The sequence below is a fragment of the Hylobates moloch genome, unplaced genomic scaffold (genome assembly GCF_009828535.3).
Source record: "Hylobates moloch isolate HMO894 unplaced genomic scaffold, HMol_V3 SCAFFOLD_1, whole genome shotgun sequence".
NCBI lineage: Eukaryota > Metazoa > Chordata > Mammalia > Primates > Hylobatidae > Hylobates > Hylobates moloch.
This window is the reverse complement of record NW_026652276.1, coordinates 218,378,804-218,403,435: the sequence shown is the minus strand read 5'-3', so window position 1 is coordinate 218,403,435 and position 24,632 is coordinate 218,378,804. Positions and strand designations below refer to the sequence as shown.

Genomic DNA, 24,632 nt, shown 5'->3' with positions numbered 1-24,632 from the left:
GAGCAGAAAAATATATTTGAAGATGTAATGGCTCAAAGCTCCTCAAATTTGATGAAAGACATGAACATATACATCAAAATAGCTCAACAAACATCAAGCAAGATTAACTCAAAGAGATTGACACCAAGGCATATTATAGTCAAATTGTGTCAACAGTCTTGAAAACAACAACAACAAAAATGACTTGTCATATACAAAGGATCTTTAATGAGATTAACAGCTGATTTCTCATCAGAAATCATGGAGTCCAGAAGGCAGCAGGATGATAAAGTGCTGGGGAAACAACAACCGAAAGCCTGTCAACCAAGAAATTTATATCTGGCAAAATTACTGTATCCTTTAAGAATGAGGGAGATATTAAGACAGTACCAGATGCATAAAAGCTAAGAGGTTTTGTTACCAGTACACTTACCCTACAAGAAATCCTAAAGGCAGTCCTACAGGCTGAACCAACAGTAATTCAAAGCTGTATGAAGAAACAAAGAACACTAGTAAAAGTAAATACATAGATACGTACAAAAGCTAATATCATTGTACTTTGGGTTTATAACTCCTCTTTTTTTTATATGATTTAAAAGGCAAAGGCATAAAACAATAATTATAAATCTGTAATGACCACACAATGTATAAATATGTAATATGTGACAATAACAGTATAAAGGGAGAAGGACACAGATGATAGAAGCAGAGTGTTTGAATACTATTGAAATTAAGTTGTTATTACTCATTATGCTAATTTTGATGATAGTTTCATGGGTTATAAATATATACAAACTAATTAATTTTACCTTTATTATGTGCAGATTTTTTGAATGTCAATTATACCTCCATAAACTTGTTTTAAAAAATCAATAGACTTTGTATTAAAACACAATAAATTTATTGCCATTACCCACTTTAGAGATGGCTTTGGTTTATGAAACGGAAACATCTTTTCTTGATAAGATTGTAAACCACAGTCTGCCTTAACAGCAATCCTAGAACAGGTTGTCAACCCTCATACAAGCAAGCAGCAAAGTTCAAATAAGGAATAAGTGTTATTCCACATCAAACCATAATGCAACTCAGATTTGAGAAGAACACCTGGCCATCACATTTCTAGATTTAAATACCAGAAAATAAATAAAACTGTCCATTTATGAAGAGTACAGAGAAGTTTGGGATCTGTTTCTTCATTTAAAAATAACTCATGAAAAGTTTAATTCTAGGATCAAAATCAAAGGACAAAATCATCTTTAAAAAACTCTTACGAGAAGAAGAATGTTTCTCTTTAAATGGACCTTCATATAGTTAAGGATTTTTCTTGGATTATAGCAAAATTCATGCTTCGTGAGATTTTCCTTTGTATCCATATGGTCAGGATTTGAAATCAGTGATGCACTATTATCCTCAAAAGTCATACAGAAAGTCTTATTCAGATATCTTCAAGGATTCTGTTAGGGAAATGACTTGAGAATGTAAAATATGCAATAAATTACCTCTCTCAAAATGCAGACCCAAACTCCGGATTGTGTGTGCTTAGAGAAAGAACAGTAATTTTAGGGCCCCCACCTAAAATTAAAAAGTATATGTCCTTAGCTAAAGTTTCTAAAGCTACCAAAAGGAAGTAAAAATTATTTAGGTAGAATAATGACTTTTCTCATATTTTCTTCTCAAGAACATTTAGATCACATTTTTACAAAGTCTTGAGCTTTTTAAGTTGCAAAGGAATAAAGAATAGATCAGCAAAAACAATCGTATATTTATATAGTGTATGTGTGCACATACACATTTATACATTATTTATGTTCATGTATCTATAAGTATATACCCATATGGGCGCATACGTACATGCACACACACACACACACACACACACACACACACACATACACACACAGAGAAATGCAACCAAATATGAAAGGTCATCAACTGTACTCAGTGCTACTGGATTTCTCCATGAAACCTGACTGCCCAACAGTTATTGAAGGGCTATGGAAACTTGAAGCTTGAAGAATTTTTCTCTCTTAAATGTCAGAGTCATATCAGGATTTAAATTTTAAACTGGTTTATTTTAGGTTAATGTAGCCCAGTCTTTTAGAGACAAGAATCATCCAGAAACTTCCATTTAGCAGAATGTGATTAAGCCACCCAGGCATTCCCTGGGTCAGAGATTTTAAAATGGGGTCCTGGGAGCAGCAATATCAGCATCTTCTGGGAATTATTAGAAATGTAGATTCTCTGGTCCTATTCTAGACCTGCTGAATTAGATACTCTGGAAGTGTGCCCCAGCAATCTGTGTTTTAACAAGTCTTCCAGGTGATTCTGATGCACTCTGAAGTTTGAGAACCACTGCCCTAAAACAAAGAAATGCAAATGAAATGGTTCAGTAGATCATTTAAAAGTGTTAGCCTACTTCTAGTAAAAAAAAAAAAAAATCTGATTTTATGATCAGTATAATTCAAAATATTTTTGGTAAAGACTCGGAAAAAAAAAAAAAGAGGGAAGAGAAACCTATGAATGAAGCCTTGCACATACTCACGTCTCCCTACTTTGATATTATGTGATGCCGGCTTACTCCTGTTTGTTTCTTCATTATTTAATTCCTTTTGTGCTACTTCGTTTACAGCCCTACAATCTGCGAGCACTCACAGACTTTTACTTATTAAGCAGTCATTTCAATTTCTGCGTCACACTTCCTCCTGACTCTGTTCACAGAAGCAATCACTACAAAGGTTTTATGTGAATCTTACTCTTAGAGTTAAAAAAAAGTAGGGCTGGGTGCAATGGCTCACACCTGTAATCCCAGTACTTTGGGAGGCCAAGGCGGGTGGATCACCTGAGGTCAGGAGTTGGAGAGCAGCCTGGCCAACATGGTGAAAACCCGTCTCTACTAAAAATACAAAAATTAGCCGGGCGTGGTGGTGGGCGCCTGTAATCCCAGCTACTCGGGAGGCTTAGGCAGGAGAATCACTTGAACCCAGGAGGCGTAGGTTGCAGTGAGCCAAGTTTGTGCCACTGCCCTCCAGCCTGGGCAACAACAATGAAACTCCGTCAAAAAAAAAAAAAAAAAAAATTAAAAAAAGTGACAACATGTAGAACTTTTAATATTGCTACCAAATAGATTAAAATTTTACAACTGTAACAAATAATATAGTTAATAGAAACTGTGCAGAAGGGAGAAGATGAGGAAATGCTAAGAGTTGAAAATCAAGAACATGAAATTTCATTAGCATGGTGTGTTAATAATATATGCTGCAGAGCTAAGTAATGTGCTAAGATTACATCTTTTTTTCCTGAAATATTTAAAGGCCATGATCCCAATGCAAAGGATATGCAACGTTCTTATCTTCCAGGTCAAATAATTTCTCTTACATTTTTTTAATTGCTCTAAGTTATACCACATTTTAGTTTGCTTTATATTTGAACTCTTTGATAATGTTTTTATAAATTTTTTCCTCTGGGTATTTGTTATTGTCTCTTTGTTCTTGTTAAATGATAAAAAACCATATATGCAAACTTTTTTTCAACATGCGACTAGTATCATTTAGCTTCCTGTTTATTTTTGGAATTGATTCCATTCTTCTGAAAGCACTGGCTTGTTCTAATTTTGATGAATTGTTTCATAGACTTGCTATATACTTATCACCCTAGGATTTTCTTATCACTTCTTGACTCACATATTTCTTAGCTTCTTGATTTGCTGGAGTATAGCCATAAATTACTTCTTAAAACTAGGCAGTAGGGAAATAAATTTTCTGAGTTCTTACATGTCTGAAAATGTCTATTTTGTCCTTAGAGTTTGTCTGGTTTCAACATCGTTTTTATTAGCAATCCAGAGAATTTTAATGAAGGAAAAGAGGGCCCATGTGCTTTGTGAAAAGTAGAAGTTAACTCACAAATACAACAGATTAAAATCAAAGAGTCACATGTTATGAAGCAAAATGATTATAAAAATCATGTTGAACAACTTCACTTTACAGAGGAGAAGACTGTGATTTAACAAGATTAAAACATTTCCCAAGACTACTCAGCCAGCTAGTGATAGGGAGACTTTACCAAAGCCCAGGGACTCCTCGTCTGCAACTTGTATCATAATGCCATTTTCAAATGCTTTGCAAAGCCCAGGGACTCCTCATCTGCAACTTCTATCATAATGCCATGTTCAAATGCTTTGAATTCCACCCAAAGGCACTATTAAGATAAATGAAAGAGATATTTCTGGTAAAAGAGAATACGCTGAGCCAGAGGAGACCTGAATTCCAATCCCAGCTCTGCTTCTGAGAAGCTGGACCTGCTTCTTCCTTTGCTTGGGCCCAAATTGCCTTATGTGCACAATAAGAATGTAGGATTAATTGTCTCAGGAACTCTCCCTTCTCTCAAGTGGTGGAATTCTTTGAAGGGGATCTTTTAATAGACGACTCATTATAAAGAAGGAAAAAGCTTCAAAATTATCTGTATTCAAGGACCTCACATTGGAAATCTCCACTAACACCACCCCTCAAAGTGTATTGTTTGAATGATATTTGTCATAGCATTCATAATTGGTTGGTATTAAAAAATGCAAAATTAAAAAATAATATATCCACAGTCTACAAGGGTTAAAGCCTACAGCCCTTGTAGACTGCAATCTTCTTGAGAATTTTTTTGTGTGTGCTCATTTCCAGAGATCATCAGAGTCAGCCCCGTGTTGCTAGTTCGTTGATTCTATAGGTGATCACTTCAAAGGCTTAAGAATAATGAGCTCAGTTTCATACAGATGGAAAGGACCAGAATTTACATGGAACACAGATGCTTAATAACTGTTATGTGTTACAACTACATTGAGGATATGATAATGATAGGAGGAAAGGGGTTTCCCCTTCTCTGATCATTCTAATTAGGTAGTGGGGTTTCTTTTCTGCTTGGCATTTTCTGAATCAGTTTGGACTGACCTACACTGCTATTACAAACTGGGTGACCTTGGTCTTGAAACATTCTTTTTCTTTCTGAGCTTCAGTTTCCTCATCTGGAATAAAGAAAACAATAAAACCAACCAAATGAAGTTGTTGTGGACATGAAATGAAATATTAGCTGGAAAAATACTGAGAACAAAGCTGAGCTCATAGTAAATGTCTGATAAATTGTAGTTGTGGAAATATGCTGGAGATGACTACATTGTTGAAAGCCTTATGATATTTCTAGAGCACTGTTCTTTATGCTGTGGAAGCGGACGGGTGAAAGAAGAGGAGCCTGAATGCTTTTGTCTTGGATGTCTTAGTCAGTTTACCTAATTCTTTTTATTCTGACTATGAAATCCTAACCTACAGTTTGCCTCAATCCTTTCTTTCCCCTCTATCTTGTAAAATGCCTTCAAAATGAAAGATGTATAGATTTTGACAGTAATAAATAAGGTACAATCCTGAAAACTTACATTGAGAGAAAATGTGGAATAAATATACCCAAAAGTTTGAAATGAAAATAGAAGAAAAAAACATCAGCTTGTCCTAAACCTAGTTTCATATTATGCCAGTCTGTGGACTTCATTGCTTTAAAAAGAAACCACTGTGCTGTCTCTTTCAAAATGCAGGGACACACATCCCATATTGACTATTTAGTTTTCAAGTCTTTGAATAGCTTTCTTATTCTAAATTTGCCTGTTTTAAAACTATCTTCATTCTTCTGAGAATCATCAGATTTCCAAACCCAGATGGCCTAGAGCCAAACTTTTGAAGATTGTTTTATAACATTAAAGCCTCTGACAATATTCAAGTTGTAGTGATATTCTGTAGGTACTCCAGATATCCCATAGGGCTCAGTTTCAGTTTCTGTCTTGTCACAGTACTGGAAACCTATCTTTCCATTTCCTCTATTCGTAACTTTTCATCTCAGCTCTGGAATTGCATTTGGCCCATCTCATCTGAATTTAGTTTCCTTGTACTTCTGCAAAAAGAAAAATGACTGCTTAGCTCCAAGCTGAAGTTTTAAATGAGGACTATAATATATTTACATGGACTAAGGCCTTTCCATTGTCACAGATGATGGGTATGAAATACAGGCTCTTATGGCAGTTTTCAATTACCTGTACAGAAAAATCAATGGCAGCAGCTTGTGCTGGCTCAGTGAGCTGTTGGCTGACTGTAGGGAGAGGTTTCAGCTGTTCTGTCTGCCAATGACATCATCATTCCCCCAACAGAGGCCATTAAGAGTGAGATTCTCAACTCCTTTGGCAGTTGCCCCTGTTAAAAAGTACACAATCGCCAAATGTGAAATGATTGTTTAGGTTGTCAAGAGAATGCTTATACTGAAAGAATGAAATCCTCTAACCATAAACCAAACTCAACTCATATCTTTCATTCTATTTATCTTGTATAAAAAGAAGTAGGGAGTTAAGGTTGAATGAACAATACTAAATTTCATCAGAGTGTTCCACAGTAATGCTAGTCATTTGATTTAAGAAGTCCACTCAAGAAAAATTGATTTCTCAGAGATTTATTAGCTGTATTGTAATTTTTATTTTCAAAGGACTAAACAGGCTGTAGTTGCCTGGGTCATAAGCTGGTTTGGTGTACTCAATGATATAAATTGTTTGAACTAGAAACCCCAAATGGGTGTCTCTGGTTGATACTTATTTTATGCCTCCAGTGAATTCTGCCCCTTGATATTAATGTCCTGTATAGTCCCCTCACACTGACTTTAGTTTGTCCCTTTTGCTAGTCATTGGGGCCTGTCCTTTGGGTATGCGCCTTCTTATAACCCAGCACCATGATGAGAAAGCCCAAGCTAGCCACAAGGGGAGACATGCAGGAAAAGATGCCCAGCTAGCCCTCATCTGTTTTAGCCATCCTAGTGATGACATCATCAGATAGGTGGTTGAAGAAGCCATCTTGAATATCCCAGTCCTAGCATGTAGTGGAGTAGAACTGCCCTGACAAGCCCTGTCTGAACTGCAGAATCATGAACAAATAAATACCGAATTCTAAAGCCACCAAATTTCGGGTGATTTGTAATAGCCATAGATAATTGAATCAGATTCTCAATATCTGAAAAGAGACAGCCCAATAGACTTGACTACTTGTGATGCCTTCATTTATGTTAGTCGGTCAATTTATTCTGCATTGCCAAAGTCCCCATTTTGAAAATTAAAAGAAAAAAAAACAAAACAAAAGAAAACAACTAGAGTCCAGAAAAGTTAAGGTAGAAATAGAATTTAAGTCTAATAGTTCCTCCCAGTATCTGCTTTATGTTGACTCTAGTGGTCTCTAACACTTTCATGGAAGTAGATCATGATGAACAACATCTGGAACATAGTAAATGCTAAGTTAGTGTGAATTAATTTATTATCATTATTGTACTTTTTCTTCTAATGTTCATCTAAAGCCATCAGATCCATGATTATATCCACATCAGAGCAGATAGTATATGCTGACAATAAAGTCTTTGAGAGGAAAAGGGTGAGGGGAAGGACTTAAAATATATCAGTAGGATAATGGCTCCATCTACTTTCTCTCCTTATCAAAGCAACAACTGTATCAGTAGCTTCTCCCTAAAACAGAGTATTTCATCGGAATATTCTCATATTCAAGGGTTCTGCTTCAAGTCTTGATGATGACTTAGGGAGCTGCAGTCTCATTTTTTTAGAGCACTTAGATTCCAGCTTATGTTTTTTCTTCTCCCTTTATCTTTCTCTCTCCTCTACCCTTCTTTCTTCCCTGATTATCTTCCTTCCTTCCTCCCTCTTTCTTTCTGTTTTGATAGAAAATCAATCACTTAATGATTTGAAGGAGTTTTAGGCTCCTAATGGAGAGCTACTTTAGACTCTTGGGAAGGAGGGACCACAGGGGTTATTTGTGAGTTTCTAAATCCCAGGTATGTCAGTCTGAAAAGCCTCTAACTGTGGGGGTCAAAAAAAATCACAAAATTTGTTATTTCATATTCTAGGTCCTTTATTATGATATAGCTTTGAGGTTAAAAAACAGTTTATGACATATTTTGTCAAATTTACTATTTACTTAACGTAGCTAACCAGTAATATTCTAGTTACTGAAGTCATCATTATCCAAATCTCTGTAGTTGAAAAGACGCATAAAATCAAGAATCAAAAGTTGCCATGACCTAGCACCATTCACTTTTGAGCACATGGCTAATAAAATTAGTTTCCTTTCAAAGAGCCTTCTATTCCTGGCACAAACTTCCATCCTCAACCAATCAAGACCTCATTGATCAGTCTCTAGTTAATTTTTTGAATGCTCTAATGCCCTAACAACCCAATATAATACAAGAAAAGTCAGCTATAGGGACAAATCATGGACTTTTAAAAAGATAGAGGACAATGATGGGTAGTCTCTGGATATGAGAATAATCTGAATAGCAAAGAATATGAGGAAATTTTGAAAAATTAATGAAAGATTTACATATAATTAGAAATATAACCCTGCTGCAGAATTAAAATGTGAAATGAGGCATATTGTCTTATATAATTTTGATGGATAAACAGAAATGCAAATGTAAAAAATTAATGCTTGATTTATTCTTTGTGTTAATGATCAATGTTTATTTGTAGTTAAAATCTAGATTTGATAAATTATAAGATATTTTAGTTTTGCTCCTCAATAGAAATCCTCAACTTATGATGCAATTTTGGCCCCTTATATAAGCAGATATTTTATAGGTTCCAATTATTCTCAGATAATGACACCCTCTTGTTTATACTAATGTCTTATGACATTTAAAATTCAACTTGTGATACAAAGAACAGAAAAAGATGACCACTTATCGAGTGTCTTTTATATTTTGTGATGTTCACTAACTACATATTATACGTACTTTCTCATTATTAATCTTCACAGCGACCTTCCATGGTAAGAAGCTATCAAAACCTCTACTTTATAGATGAAGAAACCAAGGCTTAAAATTTAAGTAGCTTGTATAAAGTCAAATAGTTATGGTGTGAAAGAGAAGGAATTATGTTTGTAAGTTGTTTATTAATGGTGTTCAAGAAGGACCAAGTAAATAACCCATCACCTTACTGCTCAATTTCTCTGCCAGTTGAGAAATTAAAAATGAATGAATGAATAAATGAATAAAAATAAAACAAGACAAAGCAAATAAGAACCCAAAATATTACCTTTATTACTGATAAATCTTATGTTGGAAATTGTGGTGCCTATGGAAGTCCAAGTGGCCTTCCTCTTGGAGACTTCTAGAATGATGCAGTCCACAGGATGACGTTACATGTGGTTCACTAAATCTCCCCAACTGATATGATTTGGCTGTGTCTCCATCCTAATCTCACCTTAGATTGTTGTTCTCATAATCCCCACGTGTCATGGGAGGGACCTAGTGGGAGGTAATAGAATCATGGGGGTGGTTACCCCAATGCTGTTCTTGTGATAGTGAGTGAGTTCTCATGAGATCTGATGGTTTTAAAAGGGGCTTTTCCCCTTTTGCTCAGCAGGTCGCCTTCCTGCCACCTTGTGAAGAAGTTGCCTTTCTTCCCTTTGCCTTCCAGCATGATTGTAAGCTTCCTGAGGCCTCCCCAGCCATGGTGAACTGTGAGTCAATTAAACCTCATTATAAATTATCCAGTCTCAAGTATGTCTTTATTAATAGCATGAGAAATGACTAATACACCAACCTTGAAGTCCAAAAGAAATGTGAATTAGTATAATTGGGGTTTTAAAAATTTATCAACAAGAGATATAGCATTGGCTGTTCAGGAAAAATGAAGCCTTTAAAATGTACATCCCATCTTTAATAACATTTCCTCACACACACAGCTCATGTGCCATTATCAGAGATAAAATATTTGGCTGAATGAGACATTGATATGACTTATTCAGAATACATCTTGTGCTCTTAATAAGTTCCTCTTCTAAACATTATGATGAAAAAGTGCTTGAAATAGCATATTTCTCACCTACTAATTTTACCTTATTGAGCCAAAGAAATAAAAACGTTATTATCTAAAACAGTGGTCCCTGACTGTTTGGGCACCAGAGACTGGTATCGTGGAGAACAATTTTTCTATGGACTGGTGAGGTGCAGGGGATGGTTTGGGGATGAAACTGTTTCACCTCAGATCATCAGGCATTAGATTCTCATAAGGAGTGCACAACCTAGATCCCTTGCATGTGCAGTTCAAAAAAGGGTTTGCATTCCTATGAGAATGGAATGCCACCACTAATCTTACAGGAGGCAGAGCTCAGGCAGTAATCTCGCTAGCTGCTCACCTCCTGCTCTGCGGCCTGATTCCTAACAGGCCATGGATCAGTACCCGGGCCATCGATGGCCTAGGGGTTGGGGATCCCTGATCAAAATACATGGTCAAGTTCAGTGTACATGAGTTAGTTATCAATAGATCTTGAGAAGAAATTCTGAATTTATATGGGAACATCAACCCAAAAACTCTAAAGGAAGAGACTGGAATAGAAAATAAAATGGAAAGAATAGGACTGTTTTAAGAATGTCAGCACAGGCAGAAGCAATGAATTGATCTGATGGAAATGAATAGTAAAATAACAACTTTTCCATCACAGCAGCTTTTTATTAAAAATGAAATTGCTGAAACTCAATACAGAGGAAGTACTGAAATTCAGCATTAAGTAAAAAAAAAAACAAAAAACAAAAGTTGGTACCAAAGACTGTTTGGTTTTTTGGGAAGAGATCATCATGTAATTACAATTTGTTCATCCTATTAAAGGCAGGAAAATCTGTATGTGCCATGCAATCACTGTAGCAGATGTGTTCGTTGGCTGCCCCAAAGCCTTGCCTTCTCCAGTCCCATTTCATTTGCCTGGCTCTCATTACAGAGACCGAAAAAAATTCTATCTTCAGTTTATTCAACTTTCCTTCCAGGTCAGGCCAAATATGGAAAGAGGGTCTCCTAGGAGCTTTTGGGAGTATTTCTCCTTTTTCCATTAGAAAGAGGTACTCAAGAAGGAGCACTCTTAGTACTATCTCCTGAGATGCAGCCATCATGAAACCATAAGGACCAGAACAGCAAGGAACCAACACCAAATAGGCTGTGAAATCTTTAAGACACTGAACCAATGCAGCGACCACTTATTTCCAAAAGTCTTGCCATGTGAGGCATCATTGTTAGCTAGGTTTTCCTTTTATTTGAAACTGAAAGCGTTTCTAACTATATCTAAAAGTGGAGGTCACATTTTAAAATGAAACTTATCATCTGAATTCCTTCATGACTTTTTTCTGTTTCAAAAGGCAAGTAAACACAATGATTTATTTCCCACAGATCAAAATGTTATATGATGTGGCAAACATGTAATAAAAACTTTGGGAAGATCACTAAAAAGAACTGGAGTACATTCTGGGTCTATTGGGCTCAAACTCCAGCTTGACTGCTTCTAGCTGTTTGACCTCATCTGAAAGTTAGTAATAATCAGAGTCATTTACATCAGGATTATTGTAAGAATTACATGTGATATTTTTAAATTGCTAACCCCCATGCCTGGGAGATTACAATGATTGTACCCTGTTGTTATTATATACCTTGAATTAATTTGCAAAATAAATGTTCAATTTTTATAGTCATTTTCTTTATATCAAATTGTTTTTTTTTCCAGTTTTCTAGGAAGCCTTTATTTGCTTCTTAAATGTACTAATTTTCCCTTTCTTGACAAAATTCCCGTTAGTGCCACATTTTTTTCTGAGTAGTTTTCAAATGCTTTAGAAGCAATCATTGCAGTCTTTTTACCTCTCTCTCACTCACCTACTTAGGATGAGACCAAATTAGTATAAGGGAAGTGGAGAGAAGGGTCCATGATGGGGGTATAAATTAGCTGGAGGCAGGTATCCAGCCTTACATATGTAAAAACAATTCCAGAGAAATTTCAAGTAGCTAGGTAGGGGAGATTTCAGTGAGGGTGTGAAAATGGAGCAGAAGTTAGGGCACCATTGATCTTCTCACACATATAAACACAGGGCCAAAACAAAACAAAACAAAAAACAGCACTGAAAAGAAATTGACAGAAGTATGTAAAACAAATAACAATAACTTCCCCTCTCCACCAAAAAAAAAAAAATAATTTTTGAGACATTGAAATTACTGGCCTTGGGCAATAGAAAAAATCTGCTTGCATGCTAACTAAATATTCATTAGGAAAATTATTAAAATGGTTTAGAGAGGGCATGGACAGTGTGAGTGGTAAGAGTGGAGAGTGACTGGGGTGGGAGCAAGGATTAGTTAAGCTATCAACTTCATCACTTAAGTAAAGAAGATTTTTTGGTTAACAAAGACATGGCTTCCCTTTTCTCTAGTACACTTTGATGTAAGAAACCACCAAAATTTGGTTACTTCTCAGAGTGGGGGAGAAATTAAAGAACTAGCCATTAGCAAAGTTTCTCTTTTTCACTTTGGATATAGAATAGAAGCATCAAAAGTCACCCCATTTAATATGGCAAACTCTAGTTTGGAAAGATTTTTATTATGGTGTTTGGAGCTTCTAGTATAAATTAATTTAGATAGGCATTATAAATGGGCTGATTAAATAAATTGGTTCATAGTTTTGGATTATTCATTGAAAACACACATAAAAGTTGAATATAAAATTGTCAATATGTGTCATGGTATATACTTCTAAATTTTTCTAAAATACTACATTCTCAACTTGGATCTCATGCAAACATCTGAACTCAACATTTCTAAAAGTAGACTCATTTCTAATATTTCATTTCTGTTTCCTGGCTCAAAGGTCGGCACCATCAATCACAAAGCTGGAGTCATAGGAGTTATTCTTGATAATTTTGCTCTTTCAGCACTCATAGACAATCATTCACTGTTTCTTATCAGTTCTTTTCTCTCTCCTCTGTTGTCCCTCCATCAGCATTTCTGGTTTACTTATTTAGATCCCCATCATTTCCCACCTGGATTATTTCAGCTGGCACCCATGAGATAGGAGGCTGGTGGGACTTGTTTCCTGGTCATGACCCCACTGATTGAAGCAAGATCCGGTCAAAACAGATACAGTAAAGAAGTTGAGGCCTGGTGCAGTGGCTCACACCTGTAATCCCAGCACTTTGGGAGGCTGAGGCGGGTGGATCACTTGAGGTCAGGTGTTTGAGACCAGCCTGGCCAATATGGTGAAACCCCATCTCTACTAAAAGTACAAAAATTAGCTGGGTGTGGTGGCATGCACCTGTAGTCCCAGCTACTCAGGAGGATGAGGCAGGAGAATTGCTTGAACCTGGGAGGCAGCAGTTGCAGTGAGCCAAGATTGCGACATTGCACTCCAGCTTGGGCAACAGAGTGAGACTCTGTTTCAAAAAAAACAGAAGTCAGTCCAAACCAGCAGATGGCAGTGACCTCTAGTTGCCCTCACTGCTCATTAGGATAAAGACACTCTCACTGGTACCATGACAGTTTGCTAACGCCATGGCACTGGGCCATGGCAATGGCCTGGAAGTTACCTTATATGGTTCTGGAAACTCCCTGTCCCTTTTCCAGAAAGTTGTGAATAACCTGCCTCTTAATTAGCATATGATTAAAAGTGGGTATAAATATAGTGGCCAACAACCCATACACTGACAATGCAGGCCACACTCCCTATAGGTTAGCTTTGCTCCACAAGGAGCAGTACTGGTACAATAAGAGTTGCTTTCTCTCACCACTGGCTGGCCCTTGAATTCTTTCCTCAGTGAAGCCAAGAACACTTCCAGGCTAAGCCCCATTGCCTGCCCTGCATCATTGTGGTGACAATGAAGGGATGAGACAAGATGGCAAGGTGGCAAGACAGCTGTTGGTGATTGGTGAGATGGTGAGACAGCGATCAGCAGTTGGCAATAAGGAAGGAGACAAGATGGTGAGACCAGTGATCTGTGAGGCGATGAGTAGCCCGCAACAGATGATGAGATAGCGAGTGGCTGGCAAAAGATGGCAAGGCAGATGATCAAAGCTGCAGAGCTGTAACACAGAAGCTGTAGATGCAGAGCTGTAATGCTAGCCAAAGGCTTCTCTCAGAGCCATTGTCTTTCCTGGCAGGTGGTGGCAGCAGAGCAGAGTGAACAGGCAAGTGGCCACAGTGCTGCCTCATATCATACTCAACACTCTAGCCAGCTGATCACAGGACCATGCCCCAATCCTCTCACAGCAGCCAAGCCTGTCCAAGCCAAGGAAACCTGAGGAGGAGACTTTCACCTGAGCTCCACATTGGAGACTGGTTAGAGCCATTCTGGCTCATGTAGATTAGTGAGTGACCCCTCTGCCCCTCCTTCAATATTGGGTGAGCAGGAAATAAGGCCTTTGACTAGGTAATCAACTTGAAGTCACCTGCCATTTCGTGGCCCTGGACAGAAGCACAACTAATCAGCTATGACAATTGGTCATTTCTCCTCTAAAGCCATTTTACTTTTTTATCAGCTATTTTATTTTCTACCCTGAAATATGTGTTTTGTTTCCAGTTTTTGGTTTGGCTCCCTGCTCCTGTGTTTGGACAGTTGTTTAAGACAGGATACTTGATTGTGAGAGTGTTCACTCTAGGACTGTGGGTTAGAAGCCCACTTCAGGATTGTGGGTTAAAGGCCTACCTTCACTGTTGGCCACCTTGTACATGCTCTGGAGTTTTTGGCATTTTGAGTTGGAGACCTACTCTAGGGAGGCATTGTGGGTTTGAGGATACCCACTCTAGGATAATTTTTATTCTTGCTTTTTTCTGTTTCCTGCCCTAAAATCCAAAATGCTTAATCCTGTCACTGCATTTTCCCTTTTCCTTCTAAGTTTTGGTTAATGAAAATACTTATTTTGCCATATTTCATGGAGAACACAGTAGTATCCTACTTCCCACTCATATTTCATAATCCACTTTCTTAATGCTTTGTTATCTATATTTACACCTTCTCTGCAGGAAGTGGGAATTTGAAATGAAAAATGATGACAGCTCATTTATTTTTCCTCTCATTAGGCTTAAAAACTTCTGTGTCTAGTAGAGATGCTTGTCAGACAAAGAAAAAGCAGTGAACATCCTGAAGGATCCACCACTAGTGTGCCTTATAGACAACTGGAGCAAATTTAAATTAGAAGGTGATATGGTTTGCTCTTTGTCCCCACCAAAATTTCACCTTGAATTATAATAATCCCCAGGTGTCAAGGGCAAGACCATGTGGAGGTAATTGAATCATGGGGGTAGTTTCCCACATACTGTTCTCAAGATAGTGAGTGAGTTCTCATGAGATCTGATGGTTTTATAAGGGGTTTCCCCTTTTGCTTAGCTTTCATTCCTCTCTTGCCTGCTGCCATGTAAGATGTGCCTTCACTCCTCCTTTGCCTTCAACCATAATTGTGAGGCCTCCCCAGCCATGTGGAACTGTGAGTCCTTTAAACCTCCTTTTCTTTATAAATTACTCAGTCTCAGATATGTCTTCATTAGCAGCCTGAAAACAGACTAATGCAACACCCATATCTCATCTTGAATTGTAGTTCCCATAATCCCCACATGTCATGGAAGGGACCTGGTGGGAAGTAATTGAATCATGGGGGTGGTTACCTCCCTGCTGTTCTCATGATAGTGAGAGAGTTCTCACAAGATCTGATGGTTTTATAAGGGGCTTTTCCCTTTCTGTTCAACACTTCTCCTTCCTGCCATCATGTGAAGGAGGACGTGTTTCCTTCTTTTTTTGCCATGATTGTAAGTTTCCTGAGGCCTCCTTAGCCATGTGGAATTGTAAGTCAATTAAAGCTCTTTCCTTTATAAATTACCCAGTCTCAGACATTTCTTTATAGCAACATGAGAATGGACCAATACAGAAGGATTAAAAGAAAACAAACTCATTTTCTACTGTGACACCATTTGGGTCCAATACACATTGGGAAACCAAGAAATTAGATCCAAAAATGGCTCTTTATGTCATAACACTATTTTACAATTGGACTTATTATATAAAAAGGAAGGAAAATGGGGAGGGATCCCTTATGTAATGGCTTTTATGGCCCTTTACCAGACAACTGTAGGATGTGTTTGACTCATGTTACTTTCAGACACTAAGAAGCTGCACCTAGGTGACACTTCCTAGTTATTCCCCCTAGATGTCCCATGCTCCCCTGGAGCCTCCTTAGTCTCCCAATTCTAAGGGGAGGCCCACCAGTTCTCTAGTGCAGGATTCCACCACAAGGTCATCAGGCACCTCTCCCCCTTATCCAACTAGCCCCAGCCTATACCTCTCACTGCCTGAGGAGGTAAGCCCTACCAGTACCATCAGGAGGGGACCCCTATATCAGCCCCTAAAATCAAACCTGTGTCCATTGTGGGAGGTAGCTGATGGGGATGGGAGGGACAATCAATCAGAGTACATGTGTCTTTTTCTATGTGTGATTTGGCTTTATGCAAGGAGAAATTTGGCCAGTTTTTGGAGGATCCAGGGAAGTTCATTGAGGAGTTTGTTGAGCTGACTATGTCTTCTGACTTAATTTCACATGATTTGCAAAAATTATTGTGCATCTGCTGTACTACAGATAAGAAACAGATGGATCTGAGTACTGTCCAAAAATATGCAGATGGAGTGGCCACACATAACCTAGACCATGCTAGTTATCATGTGGAAGGAGATTCAGTTCCAGATATGGACCCTCAGTGGAATTACCAGAGGGCTTTCCAAGATCTCAAATGCAAAAATCACATGGTAACTTGCTTAATAAAAGATGTGAAAAAACATATAGTTAAGCCAGTTAATCATGACAAGATGAAAGAAGTATCTCAGAGAAAGGCTAAAATTCCTGCTATATTCAAGGCCATTTGGTTGAGGCATTCAGGAAATATACTAATACAGAAACAGACTCCCAAGAATGGCAAACTCTCCTGTGTATGCATTTTATACTCAATCTGCCTCTGACATTAGGAAGAAGACATAAAAGGCAAAAATGGGACCACAAATTCCTATAAGCCAACTCTTAAACATGGGCATTAGAATTTACAATAAGAACAGAGCAGAGGAAGAGGAGAAAATCAAAAGAAATAGCCAAAAGCACAGTTGTCAGTGACTGTTTTAGGACCCCTGACAGCTCAAGATTACACAATCCAAGTAAATGTCCCAAGATAGATGTCTAGAATGTTCAGATAAGAACCCTAATCCATCAGCCCTTGAGCCAGAATCAAAATGTCTTCAGTAAACAAGAGGGCCATTGGAAAAGGGACTGCCCCAGTTTCCAAAGGGAGCCTTGGCTACCCAAACCCATCATTTGCAAGAGAGCAGAGGATTTAAACAGCCCAATGTCCCCCATGACTCCCATTAGACACCTTACCATCTCTACAGATGAACCTTGGGCAACCCTTAGTGTGGCAGGTAAAAATACTAAGTTACAGTGTGCTTTTTTTGTGAAAGACTGTTTTTGCCCAATTTAAAAGTACTTAAAGGTTAATTAAAAGTATGGACATAAGAAGGTGACTTATGAAATAAGGTAGGAATTAACTAGTAAGTAGGCGAGAGAGATATATGAAGAAAGATAAGGATATGAAGGTGTATTTTTGGTAAAGGATGATATAAATGTAAAAGAATTTTGTATGAGAAACGATCTTGTAAGATAAATTATTGTCCTGCAATAAAGTGACTGGTTATTTATAAAAGAGGTGGTATAGGACTAGTCAGAAAGTTCAAGTATGTTGTAGATAGTCTGTGTAAGTCATGATGAGGTTCATGAAGGGGGATTTATGAAGGAATTTTGTGTATGATTAAGTTGGCTGTCATTCAAAGGCAATTGTTTAAAATAATCTTTCTAGAAGATGGTCTCCTATGTTAAAACAAGGTTTTCTTAAGGTGTAGATTTGCTGTTAATAAAATTTCAAGAAATTTTGCTTTTCAATACTATGACCTATTCTTTTTTCACATTTCTCAGATTCATATCTCAGAAATTCAACAGTCGTGTCTCACTATTTTTAGCATTTTTTCCTTTTGTGAAGGCCTAAAACAACTGTCTTCAGCTTTTTCATCAGCCTTTGTCATTTATTCTTCTCCAGTTCCAATGGTTGTTATGGCCTGATGCTAAAATATTTTGTTTTGGAGGTCTACAAAAGCAAAGTTTTTCTCCAGTATAAATTGATTCTGTACTCTTGTTTTTTCATAATGTGTAACTTTAGTTTTGGCTGTTGGTTTTTTACTTATATTGCTTAAAACTGTTTTAAGGGTAAATTAGTGCCTGCATGCCTCCATTCCTGTCTGGCCTAAAACATTTAATTGGCTATGAGAAACCTGAAAAATTAATTCAGGCTATGGCAGGAAACAGGGTTGGACATTCCTAACTATGCCTCCCATTGGAATTTAGGCCAAGTTCAAAAGGCCTTCCAAGAGTATGGAAATTGAGGTGCCCTTTGCCACAAAGGAAAAGATTAGCTCCTCTGCTCAACTGGAAGATCTAGTCCCAATAAAAACCTGGAAAGAAAAGAAGGATTTCCTGAGGATCAATTACAACTAAAATGGAATAGCCTATGTTAGGTATTGTTAAACACCGCTAATGCTGTTAAACTTCAGAGAATCACTAGCTAGGTACACCTGTTCAGGATTAAGCCTGTTTCTTATGAGTCCCCCCAAATTCAAGAGAAGGACCATGACCTATATTAATAACTCTGAACAAATGGAGATTAACATTCAAAAATGATGAACAAGCTAGGGCTACCTGGATACATAGATATAACCAGGGCACTGATCCCAACTATATCTGGTCAACTATCAAAATTGCCTTTCCAAGTCTTACCTGGTTTTGACCTTTCCTAGGACCTTTGTTATCTGTTGTGTTGCCACTAATTTTTGGCCCTTGCTTGTTTAACCTCTTTGTAAAGTTGGTGTCTTCCAGGTTACAACAATTCCATGTAAAGACAAAGCTGGCAAAATGTTTTGAACCCATCCCATCTTCTGACCTGCAAAATGAAAACATTATGCTTTTGGATCCCTTAGATCAGGTATCCAGGAATTGTTGCTCCTCCAACCTAGGAGGGCCTATGCCCATGAAATCAGCAAGAAGCAGTTACAGAAGATGGACCTCTGTCCTTCTGAAACCTCCTAAAGATTAAGGAAGAGTGTGTAATTTCTAAGGGGAGGGAGGAGATAGAAGGCTAGCAGGACTTGTTTTCTAGTCAATACCCTGCTGATTGAAGCAAATTCTGGTCAAAACAGATGCAGTGAAGGACCCAGCCAAACCCAGCAAATGGCAATGAAAGCAACCTCTAGTTGCCCCACTGGTCGTTAGCATAAAGATACTCTTACAGGCACCATGACAGTTTACAAATGCCATGGCTGTGGACCATGGCAATGGCCTGGAAGTTATCTCATATGGTTCTGGAAACTCTCTGTCCCTTTTCCAGAAAGTTCTGAATAATCTGCACCTTAATTAACATTTGATTAAAAGTGGGGATACTATAGCCAATATCATACTGAATGGACAAAAGCTGGAAGAATTCCGCTTTGAAACGGGCACAAGACAAGCATGCCCTCTCTCACCACTCCTATTCAACATAGTATTGGAACTTCTGGCAGAGGCAATCAGACAAGAGAAAGAAAGAAAGGTACTCAAACAAGAAGAGAGGAAATCAAACTGTCTCTGCTTGCAGATGATCTAGATATAGATCTAGAAAACCACATTGTCTCAGCCCAAAAGCTCCTTAAGCTGATAAGTAACTTCAGCAAAGTAATCAATGTGCAAAAATCACATGCATTCCTATACACCAACAATTGATGAGCAGAGAGCCAAATCACGAATAAACTCCTAATCACAATTGCTACAAAAAGAAAATACATAGGAATACAGCTAACAAGGGATGCGAAGGACCTCTTCAAGAACTACAAACCACTGCTCAAAGAAGTAAGAGAGGACAAAAACAAATGGAAAAACATAACATGCTCATGGATAGGAAGAATTAATATCATGGAAATGGCCATACTGCCAAAGTAATTTATGGAATCAATACTATTCCCATTAAACTACCATTGTTATTCTTCAAGAATTAGAAAAAAAACTACTTTAAAATTAATATGGAACCAAAAAAGAGCCTGTATAGCCAAGACAATCCTAAGCAAAAAGAACAAAGCTGGGGGCATCACGCTGCCTGACTTCAAACTATACTACAAGGCTTCAGTAACCCAAACAACGAGTTACTGGTACCAAAACAGACACATAGACCAATGGAACAGAATAGAGATCTCAGAAATAAGACCAAACATCTATACCATCTGATCTTTGACAAACCTGACCAAAGCAAGCAATGGAGAAATGATTCCCTATTTAATAAATGATGCTGTGAAAACTGGCTAGCCATATGCAGAAAATTGAATTCCTTACACCTTATACAAAAATTAACTCAAGATGCATTAAAGACTTAAATGTAAAACCCCAAACGACAAAAACCCTAGAAGAAAATCTAGGCAATACCATTCAGTACATAGGCATGGGCAAAGATTTCGTGACAAAAACATCAAAAGCAATTGCAATGAAAGCAAAGATTGAGAAATGGGATCTAAGTAAACTAAAGAGCTTCTGCACAGCAAAACAAACTATCATCAGAGTCAACAAACAACCTATGGAATGGGAGAAAATTTTTGCAATCTATACATCTGACAAAGGTCTAATATCCAGAATCTACTAGAAACTTAAACAAATTTACAAGAAAAAACCCAAACAATCAAAGTGAGCAAAGAACATGAACAGACACTTCTCAAAAGAAGACGTTTATGTGGCCAACAAACATGAAAAAATCCTCAACATCACTGATCATTAGAGAAATGCAAATCAAAACCACAATGAGAAACCATCTCACACCAGTCAGAATGGTGACTATTAAAATGTCAAGAAATAAAACATGCTGATGAGGCTGTGGAGAAATAGGAATGCTTTTACACTGTTAGTGGGAATGAAAATTAGCTCAACCATTGCAGGAGAGAGTATGGTAATTCCTCAAAGATCTAGAAACAGAAATACCATTTGACCCAGCAATCCTATTACTGGGTATATGCCCAAAGAAATATAAATCATTCAATTATAAAGATACACGCACACATATGTTCACTGCAGCACTATTCACAATAGCAAAGATGTGGAATCAACCCAAATGGCCATCAATGATAGACTGAATAAAGAAAATATGGTACATATATACCATGTAATACTAAGCAGCCATAAAAAGGAGTGAGATTATGTCCTTTGGAGAGAAATGGATGGAGCTGAAAGCCATTATCCTCAGCAAACTAACACAGGAACAGAAAACCAAGCACCACATGTTCTCACTTATAAGTGGGAACTGAACAATGAGAACACCTGGATGCGGGGAGGGAAACAACACACACTGGGGGCCTGTCCAGGTGGTGGGGGCAGGGGGAGCATCAAGATAAATAGCTAATGCATGTGGGGCTTAATACCTAGGTGATAGGTTGATAGGTGTGACAAACCACCATGGCACACACTTACCTATGTAACAAACCTGCATGTCCTGCACATGTATCCTGAAACAAAATAAAATAAAATAAAATAATAAAATAAAATAAAGTACAATAAAATAAAGTGGATATAAATAGAGCTGCCAATGGCCCATATGCTGTAGACTCTGGGCACACTGCCTATGGGTTATCTCTGCTCCACAAGGAGCATCACTGGTTCAATAGGAGTTGCTTTCTCTCACCACTGGCTAGCCCCTGAGTTTTTTCCTGGGTGAAGCCAAGAACCCTCTCAGGCTAAGCCCCAATTTGGGGGCTCACTTGCTCTGCTTCATCCAGGCTTCATCTTTTCCTTCTACTCTATCTACGCAATGCAGCCAGAATGAGACATTTTACAAATGCAAATCTGATATATAGTATTCTCTGGCTTAAAGATATCAAAGCATTCCTATAAACATAAAATTAAGTCAGCTACTGGCAAGGTTGTCCATACTTATCTTTTCAGATTCATCCCCTACAATCTCTTGCTATGCATGTTATATAATGAAAAAAATGGCAAATCTATAAGAAGGAGTTAGTTGTCTTGTTTCAGTTTTGATTACTTTTTCACACATATGCTAAGATAGAAAGGAACATATATGCATATATATATATTATATATATATAGACTTCTTTTAATTCATCCTTTCATTTTCTTATCTAGATTTCCACTGTAATCTCTATCAGTGTCAGCTGAAGATGTCAATCCATTCAATATAAACCAATTAGTCAGCAAGGTAATACGAGTGCTAAGAATTTAACTTCTTATAACAATTATTATTCATTTGCAGTTTGAAAAAAATGCAAAAATCTGAAAATTATATGCCAGAATATATTATGACAAGATTTAGACATGAGAACAGGTTGTAATTAAATGACGTATTTATAATACTTTAAATTTTCAATATACTAAGCCTCACATTGTATATTGGATATGTACTATATTCACCTCAATTCTTGGAAAGCTTTTTTCAAACTATTCAGAATTAAAATAAACAAGTTGCAAATTGTGCATTCTCTGTTTTCAAGAGAAGAAAGCCTCAATACAAACTGAATGTGAATGGACACTGAAAGGTAACCACTCAGAAAGCAGCTGATTGGGGCACTCAATTACCACTAAATAATTCAGCATCTCTAATGGAAATCAGATCCAATGTTTCCCCAGTGAAGGAACAGCCTTTCTTGGTTACCCAATACTCAGCTAGCTACTCAAGAGCTTTAGAGAAAAACAATAAAGTAAAAGGTAAGAAATATTTTAATGGTGTTCACGTTCTCTTGGGTGCTTTCCTGGCATGAAATTCCCAACTTCCTAGCAGCTGCTGCCATTATGGGGAGACGTGGAGAGTGAGATGAAGAAATCAATATTTAAATCTGAAACAGCCAGAAAGTTCAGGGAGGGGTGCCAGTATTAACTGATTTGTGTATGTGTTTGGCCTTTCAAAAAAACCCAGTCTTAAGAGGAGAGAAGACATTTTAAGTAAACAACTCATTAGGAATCACACAGCAAGGTTTGGTTAGCTCATTACAAACACATTTAATTTAAGGAAGAATATTCATGTGAGACTTTTGTCTAGAAACTTCAATAATAGAATGAACTGTTGCATAAAGTAATGTGCTTTTTTTTCTCTCTCTCTCAAAACAGGAAGAGAATATTGATTTCCCAGTCTTGGCCACCAGCCCCACCTCGTCTCACTATAAGTATTGAGATGAATGAATTTATGTCTCTAAAAGCACTAAGCAATCTTCAAGAGAATACCGCTTTATAAATAAAAAAGCTTTATTATTATCGGGTAGAAATGTTAGTGAGAAAGTTGGAACTCTTATCAAAGGGTGTTGGTGCCCCGACATTTGCTGTCAGCTCTGAAAAGGTGGCTGTGAAACTCATTGTATCCAATTCTGGTTGGCTTGGGGCCCAGCATACAGTGGGATTTCTGGCCAATGGCCCCATACAGTGGGATGGCTGGCGCCTGGCCCAAGGATTAGAGTGCTTTCATTTCTTTGTCTCATTGATATTAGTCACAGAATCTCCCTTTTCATTTACAACCCAACACCCACCCCCACCCTGCACTGTCCCATGCAGGCGGGGGACAAGGGGGTGCAGAAGCAGAAGTTGCTGCAGACTCTGAGCTCTTGTACCCCAAGAGAAAGAAGAAAATGTCCATTTCCAACTCAGCTATGGAACATCTGTATGTATTTTGTTATGCACATTTACCAGGAAGTGGATAGTCTGTTATGTCCTTGAAAAGAGAAGTGCCCTAAAGATATAAGATACTGCAAGTTAACCTTGGATAAACAAGGTATTCAGTATCTTACGGCTTCTTTTTATTTCTCCCTCTCTCTTCCTTTCTCCTCTTTCACCCTCCCTAATGAACTAGTGACTATTTTGAAATTTCATCTCAAAGAACAATTTGGTGAACATAATTTGTGGACACATTTTCTTCAATTCCTAGATATGTGTGTGTGTGTTTATGTGTGTGTGTGTGTGTGTGTGTGTGTGTGTGTGTGTGTGTATGTACTCTTTGGAAAAAGCCATATATATCATTTGTTGATAACTTTCCTTCGTGTCTTTCCTTTACATGTGCATGTGTAATTGTGTATTTGTGTGCATGTATGTGGTGTATGCTTTGCAAAATTCATCAGTAATAATATGCCCTAGAGCCACATTCTGCTTGAGTCTTAGAAAATGCTCTGCTGAGTTCCATAGGATAAACTTTGGTCTTGAATAATAATAATCTTGTCTGAGATATTTATGCTCAGAAACTGAAAGTAATTTCCAAAATAAAACCAAGAACATGAATTTCTAAATAGCAACTGATCTAAAAATAAACCGCAGAGCTCCAATGCATCATAACACAGTGACCAAGCTTTCATCTCTTTGCCTAATTCCCTTAAAAATCAATTTATATAAAATAGAAATATTAATGCCTTAAATAAGATCTAAATTGAATACATGTAGATAAACTTGCTCCTTTTCACTATATTACAGAATTGCCATTAGTGAGAAATCAGTTAATTCCAGGTACAAAATACTCCCATTTTCTGGAACCAGCTGAGAGGTAGCAGGAAAGAGGGAGAGAAGAACTCTTAGGTAACGCATAAATGCCCTGATGAAAAGTTGTCACCCTCTTCATTATAGGATTAAACTTCAGCTTCAATATCTAACCTTACAGCGTTCATGATATGCATTAAATGATAAAATGCATGTGAAAGACTTTGTAAAATTTACATTATTCAGAGAAGGCAGTGCTGTTGTAGTACTTGAAGATGTC

General features: G+C 37.5%; 1 long non-coding RNA gene across 2 annotated transcripts; it reads left to right on the top strand.

Annotated features, from left to right (window-relative positions):
* The first annotated feature begins 9,456 nt into the window (after positions 1-9,456).
* On the top strand, positions 9,457-23,115 carry LOC131381077 (uncharacterized). Of its 2 annotated transcripts, none has more exons than XR_009209525.1 (3): positions 9,457-9,512; positions 22,028-22,100; positions 23,006-23,115. It is a non-coding gene; the product is annotated as an uncharacterized LOC131381077 (long non-coding RNA). The 2 variants fall into 2 exon arrangements; XR_009209524.1 differs by lacking the exon at positions 9,457-9,512 and adding an exon at positions 22,393-22,606.
* Positions 23,116-24,632: the final 1,517 nt, after the last annotated feature.